Raw genomic sequence first — 20,970 nt, forward strand, 5'->3', positions numbered from 1 at the left:
CTGTCGCCTGTCTTTGAGTGTGTGTGTTACTCACAAGGGCTGACACCGCCTGCGGTTGGGTCTTAGCGCCCAAGACGATGGCGGCCACGTGTGTGCGATGTCTGCTTCTATGAGTGTGTGTGGGGTTTCTACTTCTGATGAAGGATGTATTCCGAAAGCTGGAAATTTTTATCATTATTCTTCACTATGAATGTCTGTCACTCAACGTCTCCTCAAAGTGGGGAGTTCGATGACTATGTAGTCTTTACACGATTATCTGCACGCGCTTTATTGCTCACTTTGATACTTTTGGCAGCGATCATCTTGCGAGTGTATTGGCTTCAGTGGTGGTCTGTTACTCTCTTTGTCGTACCTAATGGACCAAACAGAAGCGGTGGAAACGAAAAGTTTCTAAAAACAGAAAGGACCAATGAACTTGGGTTTCAAATCGATTGTTTTGTGAGGTAAATGCGGATATGCGGTTACCAACAGTCACAGACATCGCTGTTCGCAAAAAATGGTCATGGTTAGGAGAGTACTTACTCCAGTAGTAGTCGAATTGGTTGTAGTGATCTGGAATGCAGTCCTACTACAGTACGCTACAGGTTTCTCTCACTGCTACTGTGCAATCTAACTTGTTACAGGAATTGTTCAGAATGTCGTAACTGCAGTGGGATGGAGCGTTACATGGGTGGCAGAATTTCTCGTCCTTCTTCGCAGATAGTGATGTACTGACTTTGTCGTGATGAATTAAAATATCTCCCGAAAAGGATCAGGAACTATCGTACCTAATCTATTGCTAAACTTAACTGATTTTTAATCACTGGGTTTTACATAATGTGTGAGGTAGCTAAAACAGACCACCACAAACACATCCAGGGTTAATAAATACATCGAAGTGTGGTTTTTACCAAATTGTAGCCGGAAATACTGTGGATTTTCTGGCGTTCGCAAGTAATTTTTATCATTTATAGTCGCTAATTTTCGACAACGACTTAATTTTTTTCTAATAGATGTATATTATTTGTTCTGTGCCTTTTGGAAGAAGCAACTGAGAGAAATTCAACCACATGGCATGTATGGAGCATGATGAAATTGTAAAACAACGCCGCAAACTAGTGTCCCGTCGTCAGTAAAAGAGGTTCTACAAACGCCTGCCCTATTATACCAAATGCAAGAAAACATGTAACTCACGCACGGTTCGTTTGTTTATTAACACGCCTGTCATATCAAGCTCTCAAAATATCGACCTAGAGCATTGCTACAATGTGTAAAGTAACTCTACAAAAACAACACTGGACACTGAATTTCACCAGTTTATATGGGTACCTCAATGACTGCCTTATGTCTAGTACGATGTTTCCCAGTACCTGAGCATATTTAGATTACCGTCAATAAAACAGGGACCAATTCCATGGGTTCTGACAAACGCGCAACAGACGTTGATAGACCAAGGGCGTTGTTTTCATCCACTTCTTAGAGTCAGTGTGGATTCTCGACTGAGGATAATTGCATGTTTCCAGGATTGATATGCCCGTTGTTTGTAAACGATGCTTCTTCCTTATTCGTAAGGACGTCGCATTACTTTCCACTTTTCGAAGATAACTGATCTAAATCTCTGCCATGAAACTGTAGACGCAGCGAAATGTGAAGAGGATGGAATGTAATGTTCGCAGAAGACTCGTTTGGCTTTTTCTCGTAGTCCCGAGTTTCCTCTTAGTGATATTTGCAACATGCGATACTGCTGCTACAGTGATGGTTTTATTTCTTTCATTAGCTGCTCATCGTTTTCCTTGGCGTATTTTATTCCCCACACGTCCAGTTTCTAAAACTTTTTTTGTAATATTTTCAAAGCCAGATCCTGAGGGTTGGGCGTGATATGGATACTCCGGTAGTAATATTTTTAGTTATTATTCTTAATTTCTTAAATGTACTTCTTATATGTGGATTTCCCCCTTTTAAATAGCCTCATGCTTAGTTATTACTAACACATTTGAAACCATGTTAAAGTAGTATGTGCTTTATTTATGCCAGTTCATGTGCAACGTTCGGTGTTTTATATAGGAAAGAGACTAAAAGAAAGTAGAAGATACATAAATAAACAGTCTGACAGTTTGGCGACATTCCTATAAACGATATTCGCTTTTTCGGCTGTCGTACACATTGTGAATGACTCAACAGGTTTACGAGCAAGTTATCTGATTGATACAACAGTAGAACACAGACTGACGGGCTTCAAGCTCTCAGGTAAACACAAGAATCATACCTGAGCTACATGATTGCTTACATTTGCTACAATAGGACAGATATTTGTGGAACTTCTTATCCTGACGGCGGGTCGGTGGTTCTGGGGCTGCTATCTTGGTACTGCATAATCAAGTCCGGCGCGTGTTACGTCTTTGAAGTCGTTTTACAATTTTCTTTGAAATGCCACAGAAGAAAAAAGCAAAACGCAATGTCGAATTCGTAAGTAGACGACAGTAAACGATAAAAATCACTTGCGAACTTCAGGAAGATTCCCATATTGTTCGCTATAAATGGATGAAAACCGCACTTCTGTATTTTCGCTCATTCTGAATATAACTGGAGTAGGCTGTCTTAACTGCCTCACCCCGTGTGCATGGTGAAGATGGCCTCCAGTGATGAATACGTGAATTCAGTAGACCTTTTTCGTTAGTGCGAAAGCACTTCCCAAACGCGACGGCGCCCACGCTGCGACTTATTGCGCTTTAGCAACTTGGCCGCCTTCCCTGCAAACACAAGCCAAGTTAGCGCGACATCAAATATTGAAGCTTGGTCAATACATTCCTCTGGTAGTGATTTAAGCGGACGCTCGCACACACTCTAAAACACATACAAACTCTTACGCACACACACATATACGCACACTCATACACTCGCACGCACACCACACGGAACACGCGGTCGCTCTGGCGCTAAACGACTGAAATGGAAGCGAGCTTAATTGGCGTCTGCCGAGTGGTTGAGGAGATGTTGTGCAACACTCTGATTTCCCATTTCAGTTACACGACTGTCAATTCGCTACGTGAATGTGCTGAACACCTAACGACAGCTCGTAGAATTTCGAGATTCTCTGTCTCAGGGAAAGCGATCCCGTGGAAATGAAACGAAACCGTTGCTGACGTTATATTTCAAATGTGGTGGTCTTTTCCTGAGAAAGTAATTGCGCGAATAGTCATAAAAGGTTTACTGAGAGGATATTAACGGAACGTATGTCTGATATGTGTTACTGAATTCTTTATTCCGCGAACATCGAAAAAAATCGAGTTATGTAGTTCATCGGGATAGCGGAAAATCAGTATTGAAACAGCAATGACGCATCAAAGAAAGTATTCTCCGTAAGTCTACAGAAACTTTCCAGAGCCTAAATCACAGAAAATGCAGAAGGAAAACGTGTAACTGGTATACACTATAAATACTGTCATTCTGATAGCTGCGCGGAGCATGTGAAATTTCTTGCCTGTGTTCTAGCAGCAGTGTGCCGGAGGAGCAATGAGTTCATAGTGATTGGGAATAATCACAGATCGCTCCCGTTGTAAAGAAGGGTCGTAAAATAGGCGTACAGAACTATTGGCAAGCGTCACTGAAGTAAGTATGATCTAGAATTTCGGAAGATGTTTGATGCTCACGGACTATGATATATCTGGGGCCCGAAAATCGCCTCTGTAGGAATCAACGTGGGTTTCGGAAACTGTTATGATCTGACGAAACTGTAATCGTCTTTGCTCTGGGAGATGGCTCATCAGAACTACAACGAACGAAATATTAGTTCACTTTTCTACACGAACGATAAAAATGAGTACTTAAGTTGATACAATCCTTTGCCACACGAGTGCATGAGAATAAAAAACTGTTATTGACTATCAAAGCATCACTAACTTAGAGACTCTTGTTTTGAAGCCCAATGTTTAAGACTTACAAAAGTACGTTACCATCTGAGTCTCGAATAACTGTTTAGTCCTACTCGATGACGTCGACTGCTTCATTAGCACACTGGACTCGCATTCGGGAGGACGACGGTTCAATCCCGTCTCCGGCCATCCTGATTTAGGTTTTCCGTGATTTCCTTAAATCGCTTCAGGCAAATGCCGGGATGGTTCCTTTGAAAGGGCACGGCCGATTTCCTTCCCCATCCTTCCCTCACCCGAGCTTGCGCTCTGTCGCTAATGACCTCGTTGTCGACGGGACGTTAAACACTAATCTTCTCCTCCTCCCTCGACTGCTTCAGCTGAGGTCACGAACTGGGGCTGACCGCCTCTGTGCTCGGCTCCATACTGACGTCCGCATGGGGGCGCTGCTGTACGGAGAGGGGGGGCGTGTCCTTTTCAGCCTCTGCCCTTCGTCGCTGCGGACTGCAGAGAAATATCGCTAATGTCTGTGGTATGGATGTGCGTCGCCAACTTTGGTTTGGCACCGCGACCTCCGGACGGTACCGCATAAACAACCCAGCCCGCTCTGTTTGCACTGGAGACTAAGAAAGCGGTAGCTGCCGGCGCCCCGCATCGTGTTGTTCCTTGTTTCCCACATGCCACTCGATACAGTCCCGCGCTGACACTTAACGCACAAAATACGAGTGTATGGGTTACGAGATCAGATGTGTGGATGTCCTGGAGATCTATTGGAAAACATAACACAGCATATCATTCGTAATGGAGAGAAGTTATCGGACGCAAACCTAACTTTGGGCGTGCCCGAAGTGAGCGTCATAGAGCCAGAATTGATCGAAAATGTGCTAATAAATTAGGGGATAGCGACTGAAGTTCGTTGAAGTTTTATGTGAATGACCTATTGTATACAGAGAACTCGGATAGTTAGAAAATAATAGAGTAATGCAGTTGGATTGGTAGACCTTAGTGCGGCGATTGGGAATTGACACTCAACATAAACAAATATAACAAGCTGAGCATAAAGAGCAGAGGGAGCAAACACTGTAGGATTACCTGATTGTAGACTGGAAACAATCGCATCCATTAAAAATCTAGGAGTACAGGTTAGAAGTAACATAAACTGGAACTACTAATTGCAAATGAGCGAAATTCCTGAGTGAAATAGCTTGGCAGAATCCTCAGCAAGCCGGCCGAAGTGGCCGTGCGGTTAAAGGCGCTGCAGTCTGGAACCGCAAGACCGCTACGGTCGCAGGTTCGAATTCTGCCTCGGGCATGGATGTTTGTGATGTCCTTAGGTTAGTTGGGTTTAATTAGTTCTAAGTTCTAGGGGACTAATGACCTCAGAAGTTGAGTCCTATAGTGCTCAGAGCCATTTTTTAGCCAATCCTCAGCATGTTTACACTGCCCACAAATGGGTGCAGGTTACAGAGCCTTTTTCCAACCAATACTTGAATATGGCCCCATACCAGATAGGCCTGATAATGAGAACAGCCAAGGTCCAAGCAAGAGCAGTGCATTTAATTACAGGTTGGTTCAATAAGCATATAAGCAACACAGAATTGCGCAGTCAGCTCCCAGACACAACAAGATCGATATTCAGCATCACGGTGTGGTTTTGTTGTTTAAGTTCCGACAGTGTACGTTCCTAGGAGAGTCAAGCAATATACCGCATCCTTCTGCGTATATATCGCGGAAAGGCCATGAGCGCGAAATCACTGACGTTTGAGCTCATACGGTAGCTAACCAACAATTTCCCCCACCGACCTTTCGTGACTGGGACAGGGCCAGTGGGAAATGATAATGGTAACAAATACCCAGCGATAAGCACCACAAAGTGGCTTTCAGGATATAGATGTAGATAAAGATGTGCTGTTTTCCTGTAATGCAGATAAACTTGGAAACGAACTGAAAGGAAATGATAGATATTAACAATGAAGGTATAGAACCACCTAATGAGGTTCCTATTTACACATGAACTTTTATGACCAAAAACATTTAAGAGCTATGGGTTGTTCAGTGAGTGATAGAAAGATACATCCTGGGAATTCGCATGATAGGAAGAATATTAGATTGCTGAGTCGAGGGGAAAACTTCAGTAGTATCGTAATTGAATTAAAATGGATGTGGATACGGAGCATATTCATAAAACGTGGCTAGCAGAGGTACCTAGGAAATTCACTGCAGTTTACCAAAAGAAATGAAGAGATCCAAACTACGACGAAATGCAAAACGGAGAGAGAGAGCAACTGAAAAGACGCAGAAGGACAACAGACGTAACTCAAAAGACCGTGATGTACGGAAAATTCTACAGGTAGTGTCTATCCAACAATGGTGGAGATCAAATAGCTGCTGTCGCTGATGATGCCAATGAGGATGACGATGATGGAATGATGATGATGATGATGATGATGATGATGATGTACCTCGATGTGCACATTGTAAATCGCTGCATACCATTTTGTGTTATTTATATCGAACGTCCACGTATAAAACAGCTTACAAATCAGTTAACGTGTCCGATATTTTACGTTATGCATTTAAAACCTCCACGTTTGAAGACACAAAATCCTAAATGTGTGACTTTTATTAGATTAGCACTATTCACTCATAGACTAATGAAAAAGTTAGAAACAGAAGGTAGATTCCCATGCATGTAGAAGAGTATGACATCATATCTCCTGGACGATGTGTCCTACAGTGACATACTTTTGCAGGTACATTTGATGGTAAATGTTAATTCTGTCTGGAAAACGTATTGCGCATAAATCAGTAGTGAAGAGTTAATAAATTAAAATGTCATTACTGATGGTGAAGATTTAGTGCATTTTTGTTGTTGTTGTTGTGGTCTGCAGTCCAGAGACTGGTTTGATACAGCTCTCGATAATACTATATCCTGTGCAAGCTTCTTCATCTAAAAGTAACCACTGCAACATACTTCTTCTGAATCACCCTAGTGAATTCATTTCTTGGTCTCTATCTACCCTCCAGGCTTCCCTCCAACACTAAACTGGTGATCCCTTGATGCCTTAGAAGGTGTCTTACCAACCGATCCTTTTAGTCAGCTTGTGGCACAAATTCCTCTTCTCCACAATTCTGTTCAGTACCTCTTCATTAGTTACATGATCTGGCCATCTAATATTCAGCACTCTTTTGTAGCACCACATTTCCAAAGCTTCTGTTCTCTTCTTGTCTACACTATGTTTCGCCTCCACAAATGAATACACTCCATACAAATACCTTCAGAGAAAATTTCCTGACACTTAAATCTATTCTTGATGCTAACAAATTTCTCTTCTTCTGAAACGCTTTCCTTGCCAGAGACATTCTACATTTTATATCCTCTCGACTTCGACCATCATCAGTTATTTTGCTCCCCAAATAGCAAAACTCATCTACTACTTTAAGTGTCAAATTTCCTAATTTTATTCCCTCAGCACCACCTGATTTAATTAGACTACATTCCGTTATCCTCGTTTTGCTTTTGTTGGTGTTCGTCTTATATCCTCTTTTCAAGACACTGTCCATTCCGTACAATTGCTGCTCCAGATCGTTTGCCTTCTCTGACCGAATTACAATGTCGTCGGCAGACCTCAAAATTATTATTTCTTCTCCATGGACTTTAAATACAATTCCAAATTTTTCTTTTGTTTCCTTTACTGCTTGCGCAATATACAGATTGAATAACATAGGGGCCAGGCTACAGCTCAGTCACCCTTTTCAACCACTGCTTCCCTTTTGGGCCCCTCGACTCTTTTAACTGCCATCTGGTTTCTGTACAAATTGCGAATAGCCTTTCACTCTCTGTATTTTACCCCTGTCACTTTCAGAATTTTAAAGAGAGTATTCCAGCCAACATTGTCAAAAGCTTTCTCTAAGTCTACAACTGCTAGCAATGTAGGTTTGCCTTTCCTTAACCTGTCTTCTAAGATAAGTCATAGGGTCAGTATTTCCTTGCGTGTTCCAACATTTCTATGGAATCCAGACTGGTTTTCCCCGAGGTCGGCTTCTACCGGTTTCTGCATTTGTCTGTATAAAATTCGTGTTAGCACTTAGCAACCGCGACTTATTAAACTGATAGTTTCGTAATTTACACTCCTATCGACACCTGCTTTCTTTAGGATTGGAATCATTATATCCGTCTTGAAGTCTGAGGGTATTTCACCTGTGTCATAAATCTTCCTCACCATATGATAGAGTTTTGTCATAGCTGCCTCTCGAAAGGCTATCAGTAGTTCTAATGGAGTGTTGTCTTCTCACAGGGCCTTTTTTTGACTTGAGTCTTTCAGTTTCAGTCCAATTCGTCACGCAGTATCATACTCCTCATTTCATCTTCATCTTCATCCTCTTCCATTTCCTTAATTTTGTTCTCAAGTATATCGCCCTTGTATAGATTCTCTATATACTCCTTCCACCATTCTGCTTTTCCTTCTTTGCTTAGAACTGGTTTTTCATCAAAGCTCTTGATATTCATTCAAGTGGTTCTCTTTTCTCTAAACGTCTCTTTAATTTTCCTGTAGCTCTCTTACCCCTAGTGATATATGCCTCTCCATTCTTATGTTTGTCCTCTAGTCATTCTTGCTAAGCCAGTTTGCACTTCCTGTGGATCTCATTTTTGAGACATTTCTATTCCTTTTCTACTGCCTCATTGACTGCATTTTTATATTTTCTCCTTTCATTTGTTAAAATCAGTATTTCTTCTGTTACCCAAGGATTTCTACTAACCCTGGTCTTTTTACCTACTTGATCTTCTGCTGCCTTCACTATTTCATCTCTCAAAACTACCCATTCTTCTTCAACTGTGTTTCTTTCTCCTGTATTTGTCAATCGTTCTCTAAAGCTCTCTGAAACCCTCAACCACCTCTGGTTCTTTTAGTTTATCCAGGTCCCATCTTCTTAAATTCCTAAATTTTTGCAGTTTCTTCAGTTTTAATCTACAGTTAGTAACCAATATATTGTGGTCAGAGTCCACATCTGGCCCTGGAAATGTCTTACAATTTGAAACCTGATTCCTAAATCTCTGCCATACCATTATATAATCTATCTGAAATCATCCAGTGTCTCCATCTTCTTCCACGTATACAACATTCTTTCTTTATTTTTAAACCAAGCGTTAGCTGTGATTAGTTGTGCTCTGTGCAGAATTCTACCAGGTGGCTTTTTCTTTCGTTCCTTAACCCCACTCCATATTCACCTCCTACCTTTCGTTCTCTTCCTTTTCGTCCTATCGAATTCCAGTCCCCCATAACTATAAAAGTTTCGTCCCTCTTAACTATCTGGATACTTTCTTTTATCGCGTCATACATTTCCTCAGTCTCGTCATCATATGCGGAGCTACTTGTCATATAAACATGTAGTGTTGTGGTAGTGAAACTTCTAAACATAAATTTTTTATATAATGTGCAATAACTGAGAAGGTGAAACTTCTACGTTGTTACTTAAATTACATAACGCAACTGAACCTTCCTAAACTATAGTGAAACTGAACGTATTGTCTCTTTGCTATTTTTTATCATTTCATTTCCGACCTACAGAATTATTCCTGACCAATACAACTCAAAGTTCTTCATTTATTACCCACAATATACAAGGATAGCGCAATCTGAGTATTAATTAAAACAAAAGAATGGCCCTGAATTAGAAGAAATCCTAACAATAACCCATACATTTCATAAGTCACTTACCTCAGAGAAAATCTTCATGACACGAACTACAGCATATACAACAAGTATACAGCCAGCTAAATAAAAACTACTGTAGGCTCTAACTACTAATAGGCTTGTGGTTAGGAAAGGAAAGGTTTTGTTACAGAGCAAATAATGTATTTAGCAGATTTTACCTCAATCATGTTCCAAAAACTATATAGTCGTCAATAATTCCATTACCCACATTTTACAATCCATGTCCAGCCAATATTAATTCTCACTGACGGACACCCGTCCAGACCGTTCGCTCGCGCTAACATTCCAAAACCTCTAGCACTGCTAACTATTAACCTCGAACCTGCATAATTGCCGCCTATAAACTTCTAAGTGCGAGTCCTTCCAACCACATAGTCTCTTACAGAGGGCGCACAGCGCTGTCAGTGATATTAATGCAGTCTATAACGCTGCTAGGCGCTGCCCACATACAAACACATAAACAGGCTATTTATAGTAGGCGTGGGCTTCGTGCAAATCTCGGTTGCAATAAAGCGTTACCTAAGGTATTCGTGGTAGTTTATCAGCGCTGCTATAGTTTTATTCATTATTGAACCTACTCCTGCATTACCTCTATTTGATTTTGTATTTATAACCCTGTATTCACCTGACCAGAAGTTTTGTTCCGCCTGCCACCGAACTTCATTAATTCTCACTATATCTAACTTTAACCATTTTCATTTCCCTTTTTAAATTTTCTAACTTACCTGTCCGGTTAAGGGATCTGATATTCCACACTCCGATCAGTAGAACGCCAGTTTTCTTTCTCTTGATAACGACGTCCTCCTGAGTAGTCCCCGACCGGAGATCCGAATGGGGGACTATTTTACGTCCGGAATATTTTGCCCAAGAGGACGCCATCATCACTTAACCATACAGTAAGGCTGGTTGCCCTCGGGAAAAATTACAGGTACAGATTCCCCATGCTTACAGACGTTCACAGTAGCAGCACAGCAAGGCCATTTTGGTTAATGTTACAAGGCCAGATCAGTCAGTTATCCAGACTGTTGCCCCTGCAACTACTGAAAAGGCTGCTGCCCCTCTTCAGGAACCACACGTTTATCTGTCGTCTCAACAGGTACCCCTCCGTTGTGGTTGCACGTACGGTGCTGCTACCTGTACCGCTGAGGCACGCATGCCTCCCCACCGACGGCTAGGTCCATGGTTCATGGGGGTTTTTACGGCACAGGTATCGAAAACGCAATAAGGGATAAACATGCTTCCTTTCATCATTTTGTGGGGGAAGTCAGCGAGTAAATTTATCGTAAACGTTACAAACCATGTATAAAGTTTGATGCAAGTCGCTGTCTGTTCTCATTCTCAAATACCTGATGTATAAAACCTGGCTAACATGTGCGCCGTGAGTCCAGCTATTTACGCATTTTCTACCTTGAATACTGTATTAAGCGCTTAATGTAAGATTATATCTCTCGATGATTAGATTATTGCAGCATTATAAACTTTCAAATTCTGTCTATTATCCATACATATTATAAAACGTATGTATGTTAGATGTCTCCTCCTGACCCACTGAATCGATTTCAACGAAACTTAGTACACATATCATTTAATGTCTTGAAAGAATCACTCTGGCGTTAGAAACCGTCTTCCTACCACAGTGATGGGGGTCCCTGTGAAAAATAAGTGTACCCAAGACTGGAGAATACGACGATTTCATCCATCCAGTATTTGAGAATGAGAGCACTTTGCGACTTGAACAAACTTTACACAGAATTTTAAAGTTTTACGAAATTTCTTCTCGCTGCCAACGCCCGCAAAATGATGCAAGGGAAATAGTTTGCCGCTTGCTACATTTTCGCTGTTCATCGCGCATGACGTTTTAATTTCTGCTTCTTTACTACTAACTGGATTCGAGACACATTTTGTAGACAGTATTCGCGTGCATCTTCGAAAATAACTGGAAAATTGTATCATTGTACGACACAGAGTTCAGGAGATATGATGTTATAAACACTGAGGTGCACGAAACACTGACCCTACATTCGTTACCTTGAAATTTCTGACTTCTTTGAGATAGAGTAATGGAACTGGAATAATTACATACCCGGGAAACGCTGGGCACTCAACTAGTTATACGCTACTGGCCATTAAAATTGCTACACCAAGAAGAAATGCAGATGATAAACGAATATTCATTGGACAAATATATTATACTAGAACTGACATGTGATTACATTTTCACGCAGTTACGGCAACCTCTGGCCGTAATAACGGCCTTGATACGCCTGGGAATTGAGTCAAACAGAGTTTCGATGGCGTGTACAGGTACAGCTGCCCATGCAGCTTCAACACGATACCACAGTTCATCAAGAGTAGTGACTGGCATATTGTGACGAGCCAGTTGCTCGGCCACCATTGACCAGACGTTTTCAATTGGTGAGACATCTGGGGAATGTGATGGCCAGGGCAGCAGTCGAACATTTTCTGTATCCAGAAAGGCCCGTACAGGACCTGCAACATGCGGTCGTGCATTATCCTGCTGAAATGTAGGGTTTCACAGGGACCGAATGAGTAGTAGTAGTAGAGGTGTTTGTGGGCGCACGACAGCAACGTCTTCAGCGCCCGTGCAGCATCATAGTGAGACGGGTGTCAAGAAAAAAGAAAACCTCAGAACATTGACATAAAACGGAACATAGGGACCGAATGAAGGGTAGAGCCACGGGTCGTAACACATCCGAAATGTAACGTCCACTGTTTAAAGTGCCGTCAATGGGAACAAGAGGTGACCGAGACGTGTAACCAATGACACCCCATACCATCACACTGGGTGATACGCCAGTATGGCGATGACGAATACACGCTTCCAATGTGCGTTCACCTCGATGTCGCCAAACACGGATGCGACCATCATGATGCTGTAAACAGAACCTTGATTCATCCGAAAAAATGAAGTTTTGCCATTCGTGCACCCAGGTTCGTCGTTGAGTACACCATCGCAGGCGCTCCTGTCTGTGATGCAGCGTCAAGGGTAACCGCAGCCATGGTCTCCGAGCTGCTAGTCCATGCTGCTGCAAACGTCGTCGAACTGTTCGTGCAGATGGTTTTTGTTTTGCAAACGTCCCCATCTGTTGACTCAGGGATCGAGACGTGGTTGCACCATCCGTTACAGCCATGCAGATAAGATGCCTGTCATCTCGACTACTAGTGATACGAGGCCGTTGGGATCCAGCACAGCCGGCCGGTGTGGCCGTGCGGTTAAAGGCGCTTCAGTCTGGAACCGCGTGACCGCTACGGTCGCAGGTTCGAATCCTGCCTCGGGCATGGATGTGTGTGATGTCCTTAGGTTAGTTAGGTTTAATTAGTTCTAAGTTCTAGGCGACTGATGACCTCAGAAGTTAAGTCGCATAGTGCTCAGAACCATTTGAACCATTTTTTGGATCCAGCACAGCGTTCCGTCTTACCCTCCTGAACCCACCGATTCAATATTCTGCTAACAGTCATTGGATCTCGACAAACACGAGCAGCAATGTCGCGATACGATAAACAGCAATCGCGATAGGCTGCAATCCGACCTTTATCAAAGTCGCAAACGTGATGGTACGCTTTTCTCCTCCTTTAGACGAGGCATCACAACAACGTTCTCCCATGCAACGCCGGCCAACTGCTCTTTGTGTACGAGAAATCGGTTGGAAACTTTCCTCATGTCAGCACATTGTAGGTGTCGCCACCGGCGTCAACCTTGTGTGAATGCTTTGAAAAGCTAATCTTTTGCATATCACAGCGTCTTCTTTCTGTCGGTTAAATTTCGCATCTGTAGCACGTCATCATCGAGGTGTAGCAATTTTAATGGCCAGTAATGTATGAAATATGGACAATAATTTTTTTTTCCCCAGAAACGATTATATACGCTACCTTCAACTGGAATTGTGTGACTCTTAGTAATATACGTTGATAAGCCTAAACATTGCCTCTACTCTTCACCTCGACGTTGGATGCTGCTTGGTGGCGCTGCGGGCAGGTGACGCGGAACAAAAGTATACAAGCAGAGCAGACACAACATTGGTTACAAATGGGAAATCCATTGAGATAAGTGAATTTGAAAAAGGACAGATTATTATTAAGCAGAGCCTGTGAACGAGTATTTCGAAAACGGCTAAGCTGATGGATTGTTCACGTGCTAATGTAGAGAGCATCTACGGAAAGAGGCAGAAGGACAGTCGCTATTACCCGGTGCTAAATTGTTGTACGTCCACTGTTCTTCACAGAACGTGGCGTTCAGAGGCCTCTCTGCTTTGTAAAGTAGTATAGATGGTGATCTGTGGCATCTCTGCCGAAAGAGGACAATGCCGGTACACGCTCAGGTTGTTTCGGAGCACACCGGAGCTCACCGAGCATTGCTGAACGTGGAGCACAACAGCAGACCATCCCTACTTGTTCACATGCTGACTCAATGACGTCGTCAATTACGACTGCAGTGGGCAAGGGACTGTCGGGATTCCAGCGTCGATCAATGGAAACATGTCGGCCATTGGGGTGAATCACATTTTTGTTACACTAGTTCGATGGCCGTCCCCACAAATGCCGTCATCGAAGTGAACGGCGGCTCGAAACGTGCAGCGCGCCACGGACGCAGAATAGTGGAAGTAGTATTATGCTATGGGGGAACATTCTCCTGCACTTGCATGGGACCCGTGTTAGTAACCGAAGAGACGCTGACAGCAGCGAACCACCCGCATCTCCTCATGGTTGATGTCTTCCTCGACGGCGATGTCATTTTTCGGCGGTGTAACTGTTCGTGTTTCGGAGCCAGAACCGTGCTACAGTGGTTTGAGGAGCACTATCGTGAACTCACGTTGATGTCTCAGCGGCCAAATGGTTCAAATGGCTCTGAGCACTATGGGACTTATCATCTGAGGTCATCAGTCCCCTAGAACTTAGAACCACTGGGACCTAACTAAGCTAAGGACATCACACACATCCAAGCCCGAGGCAGGATTTGAACTTGCGACCGCAGTAGTCGCGCAGTTCCGGACTGAAGCGCCTAGAAGCGCTCGGCCACCACGGCAGGCTCTCGGCGGCCGAATTCGCGTGATGTAAAGCCTATGAAGCTCATCTGGGTCGCTACTGGGCGCCATCATCAGCCGCCCGTTATTTACACAAATTACATGACCTCTTCATAGATATCTAATGCCACATACCTCCACAAGCCTACCAACAAACTGTCGGATGACAGACATGCAGAATCGGGACAACGACGGACAGACAAACTATGAAGCAGGTGGTCATAATACTTTGGCTCATCATTGTAAATGTCACGTGATACCACCTCCCCTTGGACCATCACCTATACGTATAAAATCGTGTTGTGTGTTCAAGTTATTGACTGATCCTCTAATAATTAAAACTTTTTCACTCAGGCACGTAATAACTGTTATAGATAACCGGATGGAAATGTTAGAATGCGTGTGTAAATTGCTAGATTTTTCAAAAATCTTACACGCGTTCCGCTCTGTCAACATCAATTGAAAAACCTCGTTTCACACACTTTACTTACAGCAGAAAGCATTGCAGAAGCTCGCGAAATGCGAATATTGGTTGTACGAGATGTGCTGCATTCTGATGTGGAAAATCGCGTATGATTTTCACTGTGCATCGCTCTGGAAGACACATGCTGTATCTCTTGTACATGTAAGAAGCAACGTAGACTTCCATTTATCTCTCATGCTTTCACAAAAAATCATCACTACTTTCACTGTTAAGTAATAAGATTCACTCTGCCTGGCGACGGTGGATGATATAATCATTCAGAAGCATCACAGATAAATCGGCATTCGTCATCACCCTGGTTTGATCTACGCACTGGCTATTTCAACGTTACTACTGTTATGATGCGTGATAAGAGTACAGCTCCGAACTCATAAAAATATCCGCATTCTAAATAAATTACGATATTTCATCGGAATTCTGAAACTCGTTTTGCGACGACTGAAATTTAGTTGTTAGTACTTTTATAGCAATTTCAATTTGTCTCTCGCTCTCTTACTGCATACAAATACCATAACTGTTTCTGTGAGCAATATAATTAAGAATTGTTTGTATGAGCAATATAATGAAGAATTGAAAAATCGAAGGAAAATTGTTTTAAGCTTTGCATGAGGTTTAGGACAGCCTATGAAACAGTGTAAGAGTTTAAAGAGCCATGAAAAAGAATTGATGGGCGAAATTTAAATAATGAGATACTAGAAAAGCTTCAGATGATGATGATGATTATTATTATTATTAGTGTTTGAGGGCGCACAACAGCGAGGTTATCAGCGCCTGTTCCCAAAAGTTCAATTCAGAGCCGAAGTATGAGAGAATCGGTATTGTTCAAATTACAAGAGTGGACACAGCACATCAAAACTGGGAGATAAGACTAAAAATAAAATAGCAGTACAAACAGGGAAAAATAAGTAACAGTGGCTGAATGACCACTTACAAATAATGGGTGACCAAACCACTGTACAGCACATTAAGACTTCAATCCCAATATTTTGGGAAGAAGGCCAGACATCAAACAAAAACGTAAAACTCTAGTGACACTCGCCTCATTATTAGTTAAAAGAGAGGGTAGGTCTGGTGGGAAACTGAAATCTTCCCTCAAACCTGCATATAAAACACACTCAGTTAAAATATGCCGTATCGACAACTGTGCCCCACATGTCTGACACGTTGGTGGCTCCTCACGACGTAACAGAAAACCATGTGTCAAAGGACAATGTCCTATTCTAAGCCGTGTAAGGGCTACTTCCTCAGCGCGTCGTTGTCGGAAGGAGGTGAGCCACGGTTGGACAGAATCCTTCACCGCTCGAAACTTATTATCCCTCACGTCCAGCCACTGAGCCTCCCACCAACGCGTGACCTTCCGAGTCACGAAAGACGTAATGGCCTGCAGGGGGACGGAACAGCGAGCAGGAGGTGGGATGGAGAAAGCCTCCTTGGCAGCCGCATCTGCAAGTTCATTTCCAGGAATCCCTATGTGCCCTGGAACCCAGCAGAAAAATACATCCTTAACCTGCTGTCGCAAGAGCAGGAGTGCGTCCTGCACCTCTTGCACCATCCGATCTGCTGGGTACATCTGTCAAGAGCGTGTAGAGCACTTAGGGAATCGGAGCAGATGATGAATTTTGTGCCACGATGTCGACGCATATGCTCTAATGCTTGCAGAATGGCAAACAGTTCTGCATAGTAAACTGACAACTGCTCTGGGAGCCCTATCCGATGGACAGTATCGGGGAACACAGCAGAGCAGCCCATAAAATCCCCCTGTTTAGGCCCATCCGTGTAAATAGTAATAAAATCGGAATGGCGTTCTAAAATCTCAGTAGTGTTGGTGGTTGTTGGGAAGTTTAAGGGGGACTAAACAGCTAAGGTCATCAGTCCCCCATTCCAAAAACAGGCGAGACATAAAGTCGCGGAGCGGATAAAACCCCAAGGGGAAGGAGACACCCCCCCCCCCCCCCCAGGCACTAAAGAACACAAATTAGGCAACGAACACTACAGAAAAGAAAAGTACAGACGAACACCAGACAGAAAGACACAGAAGAAAAGAAGATGGCCGGAGACTGGTTGACTGACCACAAGAACAAAAAAAAGGGAAAGAGTCAACCATCCGACGACACACCAAAACAGCAACAAATATGGAGAGACGCAAGGACAAAAGACACTGAAACAGAAAGGCGCAGGACCCCATAAATGGATCCATAAAAAGGACTAGCACGGATAAAATGTAAAACATTGTCAGCCAAGGAGGCATCGTCGCATAAAATCAAAGGCAAGGTGCCCGGGAGATTAAAAGACTGCTGAAGGGTGCGCAGTCGGGGACACTCCAGCAAAATGTGGGCGACCATCAGCCGGAACCCACACCGACACAGGGGCAGATCCTCCTGATGCAAAAGATGGCTGTGCGTCAGGTAGGTGTGGTTGGTTGGTTGGTTTGGGGGATGAAAGGGACCAGACTGCCATGGTCATCGGTCCCTTTTTCCAAAGACAAAGAACACCCACAGAGAATAAAAAAAGAGGAACAGAAGAGATCACAGACGATACAGAACAAGAGAGACGGAGACAAGGACAAGACAAAACGAACTAAAACCACACAGAGTGTGACGGTGGTTGGCCGACCATAGAAATAAATAAGGAAAAGCCAACCACTTAGAAACACATTAAAAAACCAGTGGAAAATCATAGGCCAAAGGCCAGAGTCAACACAAAACAATAAAATAAAACAGAAACACTCAGAGTAAATGATAAAATCCCCCTGCCCGAATAAAACGTAAAACTAGGTCAGCCATAGTGGAGTCGTCTGTTAAAAGGGCAGGGAACGTAGCAGGCAGCGCAAATGTCTGCCTGACCACAGCTAAAAGGGGGCAGGCCAGCAAAATGTGGGCCACTGTCAAAGCTGCCCCACAGCGACAGAGAGGAGGGTCCTCCCGGCGCAGTAAATAACTGTGTGTCAGCCGGGAGTGGCCAATGCGGAGCCGGCAAAGAACTACTGAGTCCCTGCGAGTGGCTCGCAGGGATGACCGCCACACAGCCGTCGTCTCCTTGACAGCACGGAGTTTATTGCGCATTGTCAGTTCGCGCCATTCATCGTCCCATAGCGCCAAGATTTTGCGGCGGAAGACTGCCCGCAAATCAGTCTCTGGGAGGCCAACGTCCAGAGATGGCTGACTGGTGGCCTCTTTCGCCAGGCGGTCAACATGTTCGTTACCCGGGATACCGACATGACCGGGGGTCCACACAAAGACCACAGAGCGGCCGCAACAGGCGAGAGTATGCAGAGACTCGTGGATAGCCATTACCAAACGAGAACGAGGGAAACACTGGTCGAGAGCTCGTAAACCGCTCAGGGAATCGCTGCAGATAACGAAGGACTCGCCTGAGCAGGAGCGGATATACTCTAGGGCACGAAAGATGGCGACCAGTTCAGCAGTGTAAACGCTGCAGCCATCCGGCAAGGAACGTTGTTCGGAAAGGTCCCCTAGAGTGAGCGCATATCCGACACGACCAGCAACCATCGAACCGTCAGTGTAAACAACACCAGAGCCCTGATACGTGGCCAGGATAGAATAAAAGCGGCGGCGGAAGGCCTCTGGAGGGATCAGGTAGGTATGGCCGATGCGGAGCCGACACAGGATTACAGAGTCCCTGCGAGAAGCCCGCAGGGAATGGCGCTACACATCGGTCGTCTCCTTGACAGCCCGCAGTTTATTCGGGGATATCATGCCACGCCACTCAGCAGTCCACATCCCAAGCACCTTACGGCGCAACACCAGCTATGGAAAGCCCAGACCCAGGTCGCCATTCGGGCAGATGCAGGACCATGGCAGGGAATAGCAGGCGACGATTGGGATGGCCTGGCGAGCAATGCTCGTGGACACCATAGTCGGCGAGCAGTCGATGGCGGCGAATCCGCAGTGGGGGAACCCCGGCCTCCACCAGTATCCACAGGGCTCGTGTGAAAGGCGCCAGTGGCAAGCCGAACCCCACAGTGGTGTATGGCGTCTAACAACTTCAACACTCAGGGTGATGCAGACCCATAGGCCAGGCTCCCATAATCAAGCCTGGACTGCACAGGGTGTGTGCGTGTGTTTGAGGTTTATGGGCGCTAAACAGCGGGGTCATCAGCGCCCAAACGCATAAAAACAGGAACACATGCAGTGAAGGGACTAAGACGAACAACGAACAAGTGGAACAGCTAAAAGACACAGACCTGACGCAGTTCCAAATCCTCACATACAGAGGCAAAACAAGAGGAGAAGGAATGCACTAAAAAAGGAAAGGAAACACAAGGAAATGAGGACAGAAACCGAAGGGAAACAAGGAGGTATACGTGACTGGTTGACCTCTTACCTAAAATCTGGGTGAGCCAGTCATCTAGCAGCACATTAAAAACCTCTCCCTAAAAGCCGTGGCAACAAATTGGACAGGACACAAAACCATAAAACCTTAAACACAGACGTTGCGTCGTCTTTCAAAATAAAGGGCAAATCCGGTGGCAAGGAAACCACCGCCCTCTGGTCAGAGAATAAAAGACAGTCAAGTAAAATGTGGCGGACAGTAATCGGGACGCCATAAGCACTGCAGATTGGGGGATCCTCCCGCCGGAGTAAAACACCATGTGTGAAGGGACTGTGCCCGATGCGGAGGCGAGTGAGGAGAACCTCATCCCGCCTGCATGACTGGTAGGACGTACGCCATGGCCGCGTGGTGGCCTTGACCAGACGCAGCTTATTTTCACTGACTGCCAGCCACTCCTCTTCCCACTGACGCATAACGCGAAAACGCAGGAGGGAGGTAACAGCATGGAGGGGGACGGCACAGTCAACAACGTGAGGGAGGGAACATGCATCTTTGGCAGCCACATCCGCCAGCTCGTTTCCCCTAATACCTACGTGCCCCGGCACCCAGCAGAAGGAAACCTCCTTCCCCTGCCGCTGCAGGTGGAGGAGGGCATCATGGATGATCTGGACGACCGTATCCGCCGGGTACAAGTGTTGCATGGTCTGAAGGGCACTCAGGGAGTCAGAACAGATGAGGAACTTACGACTGGGAACACAGCTCATCTGCTCCAATGCCCGCAAGATCGCAAACAATTCGGCATCAAAGATGGTAAACGCCGCAGGAAGCCGTAAATTGACGACTCGATCAGGGAAAGCAACAGCACAACCAACAGAGTCCCCCTGTTTAGAGCCATCCGTAAATACTGGTACATGGTCGGGATGCTGGTTTAAAATATCATAAAATAAGGCGGTAAAAACAAACGCAGGAGTGCAGCTCCTCCGGTACTCCGACAAGTCTAAAAGGACGCTGGGCCTCTGGAGCAACCAGGGAGGCAGGCGAGTAAAACCTTGTCGTTGGGGGGCCACACGCTCCACACCAAGGGACTCAAGCAAATGCTTGGCACGAATCCCAAATGGTCTCGTTGCCCTGGGACGACTGGAAAAGAGACGTTCCATAGGCGGTCGGGCAACGGTAGGGTACGCAGGGGATGTAGGACAGGCAAGAAATTGACACACCCGTCGCACCATGAGGAGTTGCCGCCGGATGGCGAGCGGCGGTTCCCCTGCCTCAGCACACAGGCTGGGGATGGGACTGGTACGGAAGGCACCAGTGGCCAGCCTGATACCCTCATGGTGTACTGCGTCAAGTATCTTCAGATACGAAGGCCTTGCTGACCCATACACGGTGCAACCATAGTCCAGACGCGATCGGACGAAAGCCCTATAAAACTGCAGCAGACGTGCCCGATCTGCTCTCCAGGACCGATGGCTCAGACACTTCAAAATATTCAGTGCCTTCAGGGCCCGCACCTTGAGGTCTTTAAGGTGAGGCAACCACGACGGTTTGGAATCAAAAGTAAGGCCCAGGAACCGCACAGTGTCGCT

This window comes from Schistocerca americana, chromosome 3 (genome assembly GCF_021461395.2).
Source record: "Schistocerca americana isolate TAMUIC-IGC-003095 chromosome 3, iqSchAmer2.1, whole genome shotgun sequence".
In the NCBI taxonomy this organism is placed as follows: domain Eukaryota; kingdom Metazoa; phylum Arthropoda; class Insecta; order Orthoptera; family Acrididae; genus Schistocerca; species Schistocerca americana.